This window comes from Periplaneta americana, chromosome 11 (assembly GCF_040183065.1).
Source record: "Periplaneta americana isolate PAMFEO1 chromosome 11, P.americana_PAMFEO1_priV1, whole genome shotgun sequence".
Lineage (NCBI taxonomy): Eukaryota > Metazoa > Arthropoda > Insecta > Blattodea > Blattidae > Periplaneta > Periplaneta americana.
In genome coordinates, this window is record NC_091127.1 from 178,950,394 (window position 1) to 178,967,349 (window position 16,956).

Below are 16,956 nucleotides of genomic sequence, written 5' to 3' on the forward strand. Positions count from 1 at the left end.
GTTGCAAGGCCACCTTGCTCACCCGATGCAACATCATTGGACTATTTTTTTGGGTACATAAAATAAACATGATTTACACCACCTACAACAAAATAGAATATAAAACTTCGAATAAAGTGAAGCTTGTCGCACTATTAGTCGCTGTATGTTGTTAAAAGTTAGAGAAAACCTTTCCACAAGAATCACCAAGTGCTTAGATGTTAAATGTTATGTTTTATTTAACAAAGCTCGCAACTGCAGAGGTTATATCAGCGTTGCTGGATGTGCCAGAATTTTGTCCCGCAGGAGTTCTTTTACATGCCAGTAAATCTACTGACATGAGCCTGTCGCATTTAAGCACACTTAAATGCTATCGATCTGGCCCGGGATCGAACCCGCAACCTTGGGCATAGAAGACCAGCGCTATACCAACTCGCCAACCAGGTCGACCTTAGATGTTAATGAAGGCAACTTTGAACACTTAATAACATAATCTAAAGTAGGCTAAATACCTCGGTATTTATTGACTTCCTTATTCATTTTGTAATCTTTTCTACTACTGTATACTTCAATGAATTTATTATAAAAAATGTTTCAATAAAAGTTGCCTTGTTTATTGAGAGGAACAAAAATAATTCTCGCGATATGACCAAAGATGTTAAAGCAAATATAAATAACAGTGAGAAAAAAATAAATAATTCTAAAAAAATTCCATGGTTTCATTTTAAAATCTGAAATAACTTACTCCCCATATCACAGTTTGAAAGACTTCTTCCCCCAATAAAATTTAGAAGACAAAGCATTCGGTTTTATCTATTCATTTAAGAGATATTCACTTGTAACACTTTATGTGGGCCATTCTGTATATATCTCCCTTTCCCTCCCCTTTCTCCCCCTACCCCTTTCCTTCTCCCCACCCCTCTCTCTCTCTCTCTCGAGTAAATCTGATGTACAAGTATGTAATAATCATGATAATGGAGTACATGAGAGTCCTTTATTTTTTTTACACATAAAATGCAACTTTTCATCAGTCATGTCTTTGCTTCTTCAACTTTCAAACTCACTATCCGCCACTAGTACAAAGGTCAAATGTTCTGAGGGAAATTTGGAAACAATTTTTGTGCTATAACAGAGAGGGTTTGGAATTGAACGGGTTACATCAACTCCTTGTCTATACAGATGACGTGAATATGTTAGGAGTAAATTCACAAACTATTATGGAAAACACGGAAATTTTACTTGAAGCAATTAAAAAGATAGGTTTGGAAGTAAATCCCGAAAAGACGAAGTATATGATTATGTCTCGTGACCAAAACATAATATGAAATGGAAATATGAAAATTGAAAATTTATCCTTCGAAGAGATGGAAAAATTCAAAATATGTTGGAGCAACAGTAACAAATATAAATGACACTCAGGAAGAAATTAAACGCACAATAAATATGGGAAAATGCGTGTTGAGATGCTTTAGTCATCCAGTCTGCTCTCAATAAAACTGAATGTTAGAATTTAAAAAAACAGTTATATTACCGGTTATCCTGAATGGTTCTGAAACTTGGACTCTCGCTTTGAGAGAGAACAGAGGTATTTGAGAATAAGGTATTTAGGAAAATATTTGGGGCTAAGAGGGATGAAGTTACAAGAGAATGGAGAAAGTTACACAATGCAGAAATGCACACATTGTATTCTTCACCAGACATAATTAGGAACATTAAATCCAAACATTTGAGATGGGCAGGGCATGTAGCATGTATGGGAGAATCCAGAAATGCATATAGTATGTTAGTTGAGAGACCGGAGTTGGGGAGGCCGAGACGAAGATTGGAGGATAATATAAAAATGGATTTGAGGAAGGTGGGATATGATGGTAGAGACTGGATTAATCTTGCTCAGAATATGGATTTTTGGCGGGCGAATGTGAGAGCGGCAATGAACATCTGGGTTCTCTAAAAGTCTAAGTAAACAATCTTGATATTAACACGTAATTGTTTCAACAAGATTGGGGCAACTGGTCATGAGAATAGCCACATACTTAACATATATCTCCCAGTTGGTTGATTTCTAAATACTGTCACTTTTCATATCCTGCATGAAGTCCTGATGCGTTTTTGTGGGGGATATTGAAAGAACCGAACTTCACAGTCCACAACCATTCCACAGAGTGTAGACCAATTTCAACCTTCGTGATGATGAAGCCTCTATTTCCTCGCATTACTCTATTGCGATCTTCTGGTCTAAGGTGTAGAATGTAGATTCCATTCTGAACCATCTAGTTTGGAGTTTTTTTCTCTCTCTCTTGTACGGAGGAGGGACCCGAAGGCTTGCACTGCAGTCTGAAGCTTATTGTGCTTACCACTCCTATTCTGTGAATGATTGGGTAGCCTAACAGCTGCGCTCTTGTACAAGTACAGCACGCCGCAATGTGAACTTAACCCGGACTGTGGTATGGATGATGATATGTGAATTAATGATGGCGAAATGAGTCGAAAGTCTAATGCCGAAAAGCTAGAAATAATGTCCATGGCTTGTTAGTATATTGTTTCATTAATAAACTTCCTCATATATATTAATCGTGAAAACTTTGTAACTAATGGAACAATTCATAGCATAAATACTCGTCAAAAAATTACTTCCCTACCGGTACTCCATTGGCAAATCTATTGTACTATCAAAAAGGAGTGCGTCATATGACAGTAAAAATTTTTAATAGCCTCCCTATGGATCTAAAACAAATCAAACTCAAAACATAAGATTATTTAGGGCCAAATTAAAGAAGTTCCTTATTTCTCACGCCTTCTATTCTGTAGGGGCGCATTTGCAGTTAAACTGTAATATGGGATAAAAAACCTCAAATGTTTTGTATTTAGGTCACAAAAATTCCGTGCGAGTAAGTGGCGATTTTTTTAAACTTTCAATATAAAAATGAACTTCATGACCGAAAGTTCAATTCAGTAACTTCGAACATTGTTATTACAGTGTTGACATAGAATTGATTAATTAAACGTTATATAAATCAAAAATACATACAGCACCTTTGGTCAGACTTCACGTGGAATTTAAAAAATATTTTCCTTAAGCACAACATAGAATGATCTTCCCTTGAATCACTCCAATTCACAACAGGCTGCGGACCGCCCATGTGTTTATTAATAATCAACTTCCGCTATGTATTTACTATTGTTAATCCTTCCAAATCCCTTTCTGTATTGCGGATTTCTGAAGTACAGACATCTGGTTAGTGTTTACAGTGTAGAAACACCAACTATAGTATAATAATAATAATAATAATAATAATAATAATAATACTAATAATATGTGGCGATACAGCCCGTGAAGGGCTTAGACTGACCAGCCGGCTGCTGGCCTCACGCCCACATGCCGAAACAGAGGTGGACGATCATCCAACCAGAATGGATGTATCATGTGGTTAGCATGATGATCCTCTCAGCCGTTATTGCTGGCTTTCACAACCAGATTTCGCTACCTATCATATCTCCCCAAGTGCATCATGATACTGGGTGAGCACCGGTCCCATACACTGGCCGAAATTTCATGAGAAAATTTCTTCCCCCATGAGGACTCGAACCAGCACGCATTCCGTAATGCGAGTCCTAGGCAGGATGCCTTAGACCACAGCGTGGGACAACTATAGTATAGTGACTTCGAAAAACAATTTTTTCCAGCTAGATTGAGGTTCTGGCCCACTATTCACTGCTCCCTTGTTACAGTGTGAAGAACTGTTTCAATGTTTTCACGAAGATCGTCTAGACCAGTGGTTCTCAACTACGCGGCTGCAGCCCTATGAGGCGCTGAAGAACAGTTAATGGGGGACCGCAAACAAGCTAATAATAATAATAATAATAATAATAATAATAAGAAGAAGAAGAAGAAGAAGAAGAAGGAAAAGAAGATTAGTCTCAACATGTCCATAGAATGGAAAATTAAAGATCACAAAGTTTCCCCTCTCCCTTTACCCAACAAAGGTAATACGTTTTCGTTAGAACAGTATGAAAGAGGGAAGGAGAATTACCGTAATTTGTCTACTTTTCGTTCGTTGTTGGGTTCAATTAGAGCAGCCATTGCGTTCTTTAGACACACATACACACATCCGATCTCTCTGAATGTTCGATTGCCATCTAACTCCAAACTAGTCCACCACTGTGGAGTAATGGTTAGCACGTCTGGCCATGAAACGAGCGGGCCTGGGTTCAAATCCTGGTTGGGACAAGTTACCTGGTTGGGGTTTTTCCTCAAACAATTGAAGCTGAATTGCATTGTCTTGTATTGTACAGTTTTATCAAGCAGATATCAACGAAATTAGCAGTAAGTTATCTTCAGAGAAAAGATTTGGATTTGAACAGAAACTCTTAGACGAAAGAAATGAAGAGGAGCATGTTCTTCAGCTTTAATCAGTATATTGTAGGGGTCAAAGATATAGTATGGAAATGTGGTTAAGAAATCCGTTATGGAGTTAGTTATCTTTAAATAATTGTGTCACGACGACCTGTAGAAAACACTACATAAATGAAATGAAGTAACAGGAACGTACAATTTAAATGTTTCCTAAAAATGTTGCTTTCTATCAATCCTGTATGTGTTCATGGAGACAGAACTGTCTACTAACAAGGCCAATCCAGTGGTCACGATGACGAATATATAGGCCTAATTTATTTAATATAGGTACTGTATATTGTATTCCTAAATGTATTTAAGTATTAGTGTGGATACAATGGATATTGGTCCTAGCTCCAAAAGTGGATATATATGCAGAAATTTAATCGAGTTGTACAGATCAAAAATACTTCATGTAGAGATGTGGTTTAGGAATTTATTATAGAGTTATCTTAAAATCGTGTTCTAAACTCATATAAGCTCTTTTTCATTAATATTATTATAAACATTTCATCATTTCATAGAAAACGACTATAATTTATTTAGTGCTAGTATGGATAAAACAGATGACTCCAACCCCAAAAAATGGAAAATACATTACATGATACTTCACAACATGGAATGAAATACTTACTTACAAATGGCTTTTAAGGAACCCGGAGGTTCATTGCCGCCCTCACATAAGCCGCCATCTTTCCCTATCCTGTACAAGATTAATCCAGTCTCTATCATCATATCCTATCTCCCGCAAATCCATTTTAATATTATCCTCCCATCTATGTCTCGGCTCCCCAAAGGTCTTTTTCCCTATGGTCTCCCAACTAACACTCTATATGCATTTCTGAATTCGCCCATACGTGCTACTTGCCCTGCCCATCTCAAACATCTGGATTTTATGTTCCTAATTATGTCAGGTGAAGAAAACAATGTGTGCAGTTCTGCGTTGTGTAACTTCCTCCATTCTCCTGTACCTTCATCCCTCTTCGCCCCAAATATTTTCCTAAGAACCTTATTCTCAAACACTCTTAACGTGGAATTAAATAAGCAAATAATATATATTACATCCAGAATTTCCAGAAAATTCAGCAACTGAAATATTCACCCTCCTCAGCGAGACCAATTTGATGTAAGTAAACATGTCGTCTTACACTCTTGCTGTTGTAGACAATGCATAGAAACATATAGTTCAACTCCAGCACCAGGACGTTCATATCACCAACCTGAGGATTCTATGCTACAGTGTTGAAGCAATATTGTGCTTTAATCATTAATTGCTTTTTTTTTTTTCTACCAGCTATTGTTAGGCCTAACTGTGTCATTTCCGGCCATGGGTTCCTCAGTGAAAATTCTTCACCATATCACCCTCTACATTTCCCATATTTTGAAAAAGTCATTAAATTACTTCCTATAAGTATATTCCTTATGCTTATTTATAGCTTCACCTGTATTTTAAGTCATGAGCCGACACTAAACGGTTTTCAAGGTACGGTATCATTCTTTGAAAATCGGCTGATACAATATGTCAAAATTTGGCGCATTGACCAATTTTAAAAGTGTTATATTTTCAAGACTATTAAAGGCAAAGTTATAGGACATTTGTCATTGGAAAGCTTATGAAGTGAGCTTTCAAATGATATATGACATGACCTGAAAAATCTTATTAACTTTTTAAGGTCAGCAAACATAATTTTGAAAGATTACTAGACAAAAGTGCGAACCTTAATTTTCTTTCAAAAAATACATTTTATGTATCATTTAATGTACTAACTAAGTTCCAAGTTTGAATTTGGGATGATAATGGAGTCAAGAGAAATATAAATTACTACCATTAAATACCGGTATTCTATGGAATTTTAAAACAAATTTTCAGGCGAGTTATGTCGTGCCTATAATTTCTAAGCTATAAGACATATTCCAATGAAGTAAACAGTGATCGACGGTTACACCCTGTCTCCAACATGACCCTGACTTAGAACAGGTGACCTCATATAGTGATACGCAGGAGGAGGGAAGTTGAGGTAGGTACAGATTGGCAGGTAGCGCAGCAGCAGAGGCAGTGTAACTCAAGAATGCGAACGTTCGCAGTGGTCTCAAACTATTGGTTACGAACGAGATTACAATCTAAATTGAGCAACAATCAGCAGCCGACAAGTTAAATAGGAAAAGATTCGCGATTAATCTTGAATGAAGAGAGAAAATATACAATGTCCAGGCATATGCAGCACAAAATAAATAGAAGTGAGCGCATAAGCAATGGATATCGTACATGCAACATCCCATCCCGCATGAAACTTGCGGCTGTCTCCAATTTTTTTTTGTTGAGTTCATTTATATACGCATAACATCTAGGTCATATTGCGTGTGTAGAAAAAACACACACACACTCTCTCTCTCCCCCCCTCTCTCTTTCTCCCCCTCTCCCTCTCTCTCTTTTTCTCCGGAGGAGGAGGAGGGACCCGAAGATTTATACTGCAGCCTGAGGCTTATTGTGTTTACTACTCCTGTTCTGTGAATGATACTTGTAGTCGAATGGCCGTGCTCTTGTACAAATACAGCACGCTGCACTGTGAACTTAACCGGGGCTATGGTATGGATGATGATAGCCTATGTGAATTAATGATGGCGAAATGAGTTCGAGGTCCGTCGCCGAAAGTTACTGTACCCAGCAATTTTGCTCCATTTGGTTGAATGACATCGCACATAGGCATAGACTTATAGCTGTTATCAAATAGGTATCGGTGATAAGTACAGTAGTATACGAGTACATTACTTATTAATTGAACAGTATAGCATGGTTTTTAATAGTTACAACATTATTGTAGGCCTATATAGGCTACGGTAAATAATAAAAACGTAATACTCACTTATTGTAGTATGGAAGGTCCAGGCTGTGGATTTTCTGGATCGTTGCAACCTTTTGTTATAGCAGTGTATTCTATTTGTTTTCTTATAACCTGGGTACCGGTACGTGCCAGATACTATGTCCTTTATAAAATGTGGAAGACTCGCGATTATTCTTCCTTCTTTCCTTGACTGTGCCGTTACATGTTGTGTATAGCCTACTCAAAAAAGTAGGTCTACAAATCGTCTGGTTTTCCCTCTCTCCTTTTCCTTGTCAAGTTGACATGTACGTAACAAATCTCTCCGTAGAGAAAAAAAATATAGTCGCTCACAAAGTTTTAATATTCACATCAGTCTGTGATGCTACGTCCCCGAAATTTAATGTTGTTTCCATTAACCAAAAATGTATTAAATTTAGACTTTAATATTGAAATTAGTATTTTGAAAGACCGTGTTATTTGTAATGAAGCATTCGGATCTACAATTTTCACAACGTAAACAAAATGGAAAATTCTTATTTCTAGATTTAGTTAGCCACTTCACTGTTTCAACACTACCACACTGTACATAGCTTCGTTTGTTTTGGTGGCAATAATTTATGTGTAATATACAAAATTGAAAACTTCGACTCTACGTACAGTACTTACACGTTTTCGTACCGATTTCACTCCATTATACCGACTGCGTAATGTATTCAAGAATATTTCATTACTGCCGCCACCTATTGCATAATTTGGATACTTAGATAACATATTCTAGCGGCATCTATTGTTTTGAATTATCTTCAAATACAAAATTTTATCCCTTCACTTTTCAACGTGATCTGATAGCTCAGATGATAAAGGCACTGAGCATCAGTGCGAAAACAATAATTAAACCGCAATCGAATCTGCTTTAAGGTAAAGGCAAAAGTAAATAAATTTAAAATGAAAATATAGTACGGATATTGAATACGTAGAAAAGTACAAAATAAAAAGAAAAGTTATTTTTCTTATTTCATTTTTTTCGTTGCGCCAACAATGACTTAAAACTCTCCCCACCAAAATGTAACGTCAGAGACGCTTTCTGGTAAATAATTACTTTTAAATTAATTTAACTCAACGTTCCACAGAAATATTCAATTCCTTTGTCCACGTCATTGTTATGAATACCGGTAAGTTAAACATACTGCGAACGCTCTTCATTGTTTGCAAGAGCGCAAGTGAAACCAAAATCTAAGTTACACTTTCGACAGGTATTTTTAATACCTATTTATATTTCCTTTGGTCAATACCACTTTCTTTGTCGACCTAAACAAATTAAAAATCTCTTCACAGTTTATATCGGCCACAAACAACGAAAAATATTTACAAAATGATCATTATATTGGTTTCAATTTAGAGATGTCCTAGTCAATCAATATGGTCCGAATTTCAATGCCTGTGCATGTCTTAAGGTTTGGTTTTTAAGAACCGACGCGCTCGAGGTCTGCTTCGCACAAATCCAGACCAGTGGTGATATTCGACCGGTTCGGACGAACCGGTTGTTAAATTATTCCTGGGTAATACAGGGTTGTTTCCGATCTCTGATAACGAATTTGAATGTCATCATGTGCGTCAGGAATCGTCCGACAGCTGAATTGCGGCAAGGGTGACAGACCAGTAGTGAGTGATTTCATAATCAGAGTACACGGTGTATCACAGTAGCAATGCCCAAGAAAATCGAGCCTTTTTGGGAGGAGTACATAACAACTCTTTCCGATGCCAAGTACAGTTACGTGAAAATCATAGGAGGCTGCAAAAAACTTGGTTTAGTTATTTCCACTTGTGTGTACCTAATAAGACTGGCAAAGTTCGGATGCGATTAATTCCAGAGTGGAAAAAGCAAGCAAATCTACACCCCCCCCCCATCACAAGTCGCCGCACTCCACGAGATGATACAAATTGATTCCATTCGAGCTTTACCAATCTTATTAAGTATCGGTACACAGAAGATGCCTTTCTTGGAAGTAACGAAACCTCGTTTATTGCAGGCTTCTTTTATTTTCACTTAACTGTACTTGGCATTGGAAATGGTTATTATGTACCCCTCCCAAAAAGGCTCGATTTTCTTTGGAATTTCTGCTGTGAGTCGCCGTGCACTCTGACTATGAGATCACACACTACTGGTCTGTCACCTCGCGTCACAGTTCAGCTGTCGTGTGACTCCTTACGCACATGATGTCATTCAAATTTGTTATCAGAGATCGGAAACAACCCTGTATTTGCAATTACCATGGATATATACCGTATATGTTCAACATAGGTCAATATTCTGGTCACGAGACATGAACATATACTTTGTCTTTTCGGGATTTACTTCCACACCTGTGGAGTAACGGTCAGCGCGTCTGGCCGCGAAACCAGGTGGCCCGGGTTCGATTCCCGGTCGGGGCAAGTTACCTGGTTGAGGTTTTTTCCGGGGTTTTCCCTCAACCCAATACGAGCAAATGCTGGGTAACTTTCGGTGCTGGACCCCGGACTCATTTCACCGGCATTATCACCTTCATTTCATTCAGACGCTAAATAACCTGAGATGTTGATACAGCGTCGTAAAATAACCCAGTAAAATAAAAAAAAATCAATATAGGTACACATGAGAGAACTGGTTGTTAAGCTTCTTGAATATCACCACTGATCCAAACTTTTTTTTTTATACACGAGCTAGGAGTTCGCAGTGCGCGAAGTCTTGCAGCGTTGGCCTCAGACCGATTTGTTCTGCCAGATTTCTGTGAGGCTTCAGCAAATAGATTTAATATAGAGGGAAGAAACAATGCTAGGTTGTAAATATAAGTTGTAAATTGGACTTTTTTCATTGCTTAAATTTAAATTAATTCACAAAGTTTGAGTTTCGAAGATTGGTTCTATCTTCCACTTCAGATGAGACAAAGAGGGAGTGAGAAGGCCAACCTACTCGTCGGAGTCGTTACAAACGCCAATTCTACTTGACTGACCAACGATTAAGGTGACCAGATCCACATCGATAAAAAAGAGGACACAAAGCTTCAAAAAGGAGGACATTGTTCGAAAAAAGAGAGTAGAAAATATTATGTACTTTCATTTATTTTTTTAATTGGTTATTTAACGACGTTGTATCAACTACTGTGTTATTTAGCGTCGATGAGATTGATGATAGCGAAATATTTGGTGAGATGAGGCCAAGGATTCGCCATAGATTACCTCACATTTGCCTTACGATTGGAGAAAACCTCGGAATAAATTCAACCAGGTACCTAATCAACTCAAGCTGAGATCGAACCTGCGCCCGAGCTCATCTCCGAATTCGCAAGCAAGGGCTTTAGCCGACTGAGCTACACTGATAGCTACTTAGATTTAGGCTTAGGCCTATATTTATTTTACTACAAAATATTTACAGTACAGATTTAGGCTAATATCATACTTAAAAGTATGTTAATATCTATTTTATTACAAAATAATTATAATAAAACTTAATAATAATGATTTTAAAGTTAGCTACATATGAAAGTCAAGTTCTATAATTATTAAAGAGGATAGAAAGAGTATATTCCGTCGATGCTGCTTACAGACAAATTACAGTACTTGAAAAAGGCGTAAAATCAGATAACTTTCAAAATATCAGGCATACAAGTTACAAAAAGGAGGGCATTTCTTGATTTTTTAAAAATCCGCCCAGACTCCGAACAAAGGCCTAAAAAGGAGGACATGTCCGGATAAAAGGGAACGTTTGATCACTCTACCAATGATATATCGCGGAGAGCAGAATATAATATAATATGTAAAGGATTGAAGATCAATATGACGGTTCACAAGAATGGATTTTTGTAGAAGATAATAAAATAAAAATAGAATTTGGATAGGCCTACGTGGAGTAGGGAAAGACGATCTACTGGTAGCAAATATCTGTGCATTTAGCAGTAAAACAGTATTAATTCATTAATAGTGTTGTATCCAAAAGCAGATCTTTCACTGCAAACCCAGCAATATCCAATCTTTCCTATTTTCTGCTCTCCACTTAGTCTCCTCATATGATCCAAATATCTTTATGGTGTCTACTACTTCTGTGCCGAACTTTTTTTCCTCTTCACCTTTCCTTTCAGTACATTCTTCAGTAGCTAATATCTTATTAGCCAGTGATCCAGCCAATTTCTTTTTCTTTTCCCGATCAGTTTCAGTATTATTCTTTTTTCACCCACTCTTCCTAGCACACATTTCTTTTCTTATTTTCTCTGTCCATTTCACATGCTCCATTCTTTTCCATAACCACATTTAAAATACTTCTAGTCGCTCTCTTCACTTCGTCGTAATGTTCATGTCTCTGCTTCATACAAAGCCACACTCCACACAAAGCACTTCACTAGTCTCTTCTTCGTTCTTTTCTTCCACTGGTCTACAGAAGATGCTCCTTTTTATATTAAAAACTTACTTTGCCATTTCTCCTTTTGGCTTCCTAGCAGCAGCTTATGTTCCTGCTTACAGTAAACTCCAAATATTTGAAGCTGTACACTTAGTCTACTGCCTCATCTAGAATTCGCACATTTGCCTTCTTTATTTTTCTTCCGACAAAAATGATGTTCATCTTGTTTGCATTTATCTTCATCCCAAACTGCTTACAACGACATATCATCAGCAAATCTTATACACTTTTTTTCTTCATCATCCTACTATCACCTCTTCCGTGTTCTGAAAACATTTTTTCACTAAATCCTTCAAGTAGATGTTGAACAGGGTAGGTGATAATGGGCATCCTTATCATACTCCTCTCATTATTCCATTTCCCTCTCCTGACTTTGACTTGTTTCATATAAAGGTTACTGAATAACCTCCTCTCTTTTCAATCCACACCAAGTTTCTTCAGAATCCCCGAAGTTCATTCCAATCCACTCTGCCAAAAGCCTTTTGCAGGTTCACAAATACTACATACATTTCTCTGTTTTTCTTTTTATATTTTTCGCCGATTGTTCACAGCAAACCAATTGCATCTCTACTACCTATTTCTCTCCTAAAGCCAAATTGCTCTTCTTCCAACTGTTCTTCCATCTTAGAATATAAACGTCCATTCAGTATTTGCAGAAGAATCTTCGCCATTGCGACATAAAGCTAATAGTCCTGAACTCATTGTCATTTCTTGGCATTATTTTTCTTCAGTATTGGCAGCAACACTGTTTCCTTGAAATTTTCAGGTCATTTGCCTTTCTCATGTATTTGGTTGTATAATGAATATGATAAAATTTCCTTCTTATCTTCATCCAAGCATTTCACTAATTCAAAGGGATTCCATCAAGTCCTGTTGCTTTCCTATTCATTTCCGTAAGCGTTAGCTCAACTTCTCTTTAAAATACAAAATTCTTTTTGGTCTTCTGATACGGCTGCTTCATTTTCTATATCTAAGTAGGCTATCTCTATCATCCCCTGTTTCATATAACTCTTGTATATACAGTACGTATTTCGTCCATCTGTTCAAGATCCCTTATTTGTGTGTTATTTCATTGCTGATTTCGATAACTAACAACCATTTGGATTTGCTGTTCTTATTTGTGGAGTCCAAACATTTTACTTAAACATTAAATCACATCTTTCTTTTCTCTTTAGATCCTCTGTTTCTTTACGTACAGTATTTGCTTCATCCAGACTTCCTTCGCCTTAGCAGGTTCTCTTCTTAGTTCGTTTTTTAGTTCCCTATAGTTTCTTCTACTTTCTTCTGTGCTTGTGGTTTTCCATTTTCTCCCAAGATTCTCCATCTTCTCCAATATTTTTCCTGTGACACAAGGTTTCTTAATATGCATACCTTCTCTGTATCCTATTGTTTTTTCTGCTGTTATCTGTATAGTTTTTTTAGATGTGTTCAGTACTCCTTACTATTTTCAGATGTGGATCCTAATTTAGCAACTTTTTCTTGAAAACTTACTTCAAACTTTCTTCTTTCTTCTTCATTCTTCAGTTTTCCCATGACCAATTTCGTCACAAAGGAAATGTAACATTTAGATACACGAAGCATTGACAGACAGTCTAATGAATATACCACTGTAATCTTCATCTTACGATATTTGGTGATGTATACACGTCCGTTGATGTGACATATTAATGAATTTAAATACTATTATAGTCACAATCATGCCATGGTATGAAAGAAAAATTTCACAACCTCGAGCAGGAATCGAACCTGCGACATCCTGTTCTCCAGTCAGGCGCTCTACCACTGAGCTATCGAGTTCATCTCACGCCAAAGGCTTGGAATTATCCTTTCATACTGGCGACTCTGTTATAGAGTACAAATGTAATTTGTAAAGTTTCTTTCAAGCCATACTAGACTAGACTAGACTAGACTAGACTGACTAGATCAGACGCTATGGACAGTACTCTGCCGGAGAACAGGATGTCGCAGGTGCGATTCCCGCTCGAGGTTGTGAAATTTTTCTTTCATATCATGGCATGATTGTGACTATAATAGTATTTAAATTCATGAATATACCACTGTCTTCTCCACCAAATGCAGGATAATTTCCTCTTCATCATTAACTTCTTCTTTCAAAAGAAGCAAGGCAGCAAGATCTATTGGACACAACAAGCATTCAGAAACTGATCCATGCGAATTTGTAGTATTAGAAATCACAAGCCTTGCAGCGTCACTGTGAAGATGGTACACAGCTCCAGTCTTGCATTGGTTCTTAAAAAACCAAGCCTATACTTGGAAACAAAATACTAGAGCATCTGATATGTAATGGCAACAATGCTGTAAATCAGTGTTCCTAGTGGTTATCATTGGAATATTATACTACGTAATAGAGCAGCGATTGTTTCATAAATTTGCAATATTGAAAGTCTAAAAATACGAACAAAGATGCTTCATAAAAATTCAAGTTGCAAGAGAAAAACATGCAACTGAGTGGTTTAGAGCATTACAAAAAGCCTGTGGGAGGGAAGTCCTACCATACTGAACTATTGCAAGTTGAGTGGAAGTGAGGCATTCACTTTCAATCAAAAATTGACATCCGAAGAGCTTTAGATTGATCAATGAAAGAGATATACAAAAAAGCTGCTGCAGATGGAGTCCGCCGTCTTTCAAGAATTTGGCAACGTATTTTTGACATGATAGGAGACTATATTTGAAGTATGTAATGTCAAAAGTAACCGAAATAAATTTCATGTTGAATCTTTCGTACACTACTTTTAACACTTGAATATAAATAACTATATAATCACTATTTGACTCAACTCTTCATCACACAAACGCACCCACACAACAGGCAGCGAAGCTGAGATGACGCCGAGACACAGAAGGCTCTGAGGATGGTGTCAAGGAGCACTGAAACAGTTGTAAGACGCACATGCTTACATAATTAGCACGAGTAAGATCGCCATTTAATCAATTATTTAAATAAATTTAATGTGAAACAGTAACTATGTTGCCATTGCTTTTCGAATGCCTTAGTATATGTAAGTAGGCCTACTGTAAACAAAGGCGCCCATTTATATGGGCTCCTGGGTCCTGGGGCATGGGTCCACTCAATAATTTGTCACCATTATTATTATTATTATTATTATTATTATTATTATTATTATTATTATTATTACGGTGTATTATGAAAGCAGTAAATAAGTTCTTTTTAATAAGCAAGGATGCATTGTTGGTGTGCATTTTGTTTGTCTCTCCTACCGCTGTCAGGTATCATGTAAGGATAATTCTGAAAAGTTAATGTAGAAGATGTTTGTGACGAATGAATAGGGATATGAGAAGTCAGGAAAAACATATTTTTGCAACATGCCATGTTATATAATGGTGAGTCCATGTTTTATTATATATTTTTATGCTCGACCATGCTGAAATGTAGTAATTACACACCCGTAGTAGCCCTTTAATGCACCTCATTAAAGTACACCTATTCATTATAATTCAGTTGTTTAGGCAATGAAAAATCACCTTTGCTGTACTGATTGTACCATTATAAAACCGCAAGTATCGATTATTCTCGGATATGCAATCAAAAGACAATTAGTGAAAAGTCACGGAGGCTGGAAATCCAATACTGTCGCAGAAGGTTATGTTCTGTTACTATAATAATTAGCGTTAATTGTAAATAATATTCAAATAAATTCAATTTGTTATCTCGTTTTTCAATTCTAAATCAATTTCCAGGATATATTATCAAGCCTAATCTTCATGTTATTCTCTAGATTATATCAAGGTCAATGATATTCGTGTTTCGAAAAAAATCAATACTTTCGCGTCTGCACACATCTCACAATTCAGGTCAGTTCACTCCTCACTTACATAACCATAACATGAATACTTCTGAATAATTTCAAGTTATAAATATGGTCGAGCATAAAAAGTCGTATGAAACTTGCCTATAATGGTAATTAAGACGCTCGTATGAAAATTATGAAACTCACTTGTGCTCGTTTCATAAACAAACATACTCGCATCTTAATTACTACCATTATAGGCTCGTTGCATAATGTACTATTATTTTAGAAAGAAGTCAAGTCTCCAAATCAAAAGTGTTTACGTAATATAATATAGTAACGTTATATTTAATTGTTACAACTGAGCAATTATGCAGAACAGCTATTCACAAGACAATGCGGAGTTTTTTTTTTTTTTTTTTTTTTTTTTTTTTTTTTTTTTTTTTTTTTTTTTTTTTTTAGTACTAGTAAGAGTTATTGGTGGATGAAATTGGTACCGGTATTAAAAATACAAAACATGTTGCCTAAAAGTAAACGGAACAGAGCCCCATACTAATCATGTACATTTCAAAATCGTTCTTAGATCTCCATGTTTGGCATTCTGTATTATATGCACTATCCGTAGTCACATCAATATTACGAAAATTAAAATCATAATAAATGGAAGGGAGGACTTATAATTTATTATTATTATTATTATTATTATTATTATTATTATTATTATTATTATTATTATTATTATTATTATTATTTTCCTTTTGTGAACTTATAACGCAAGTATTTGAGTCCACCCAGTGTTTTTCAATAATTGGCGTTACTGATCTAATATCATTCACACAACAGGAGCAAAATAAGCCTCACGCTGCAGTGCAAGCCTTCAGGCCCCTTCTCCATTAAAAAATGGACTGTAAGTAAATATTTGTCAATATTACGAATAATCTGGTAATATGAAGTACGGTAACTGGCTTGTAAAAATAACTATCACAAATATACAACAGTTCAATCAAATACAAAATCATTACGTCCAACACCAGAATCTGCTTCAACATTCTGGATGCAGTAAGTCACAGATCATTATGTTGTTGTTTAGTCAACTGTCCGATGACAGGTCTGAACCTCACAAGTGATACCAATAAAGCACCACTTATGAGGCAACTAGGCCACGAGATAATGGGGTAGGGTGGCCAGTTTCTTTCCCCCTCCATTGCATTCATCTCTGACTAGCTACCTATTACACTAGTCAGACTTCATACAAATAATAGATCACTATATTGCCATGCTTAACGGTAATTCGATTTTTGAAATCTTAGCTACTTACGCATGCTGACCAACATCTAAAGTGAAATTTATCTGGGGCCACACATGTTATCCAGCACAAAAAATTTAATTTTCCAGTTCTGTGTTTTTATCAGTGACAAAGCTCTCAGGCTTTTGAAGCTTAGCCTACCCAAAACATTTTAGTATTATATCTAGTTAACAATATAAATTCGTAATAATTATGTACTGTAACATTTGGTTTCTTATGGCAGAAGCCTCAAAGCGAGACGCAAAGGCCTTGCT

At 36.4% G+C, this 16,956-nt stretch overlaps 1 non-coding gene across 1 annotated transcript; it reads right to left on the minus strand.

Annotated features, from left to right (window-relative positions):
* Positions 1 to 13,350: 13,350 nt before the first annotated feature.
* TRNAS-GGA (transfer RNA serine (anticodon GGA)) lies at positions 13,351 to 13,423 on the minus strand. The gene has a single exon. It is a non-coding gene; the product is annotated as a tRNA-Ser (tRNA).
* Between the last annotated feature and the right edge of the window lie 3,533 nt (positions 13,424 to 16,956).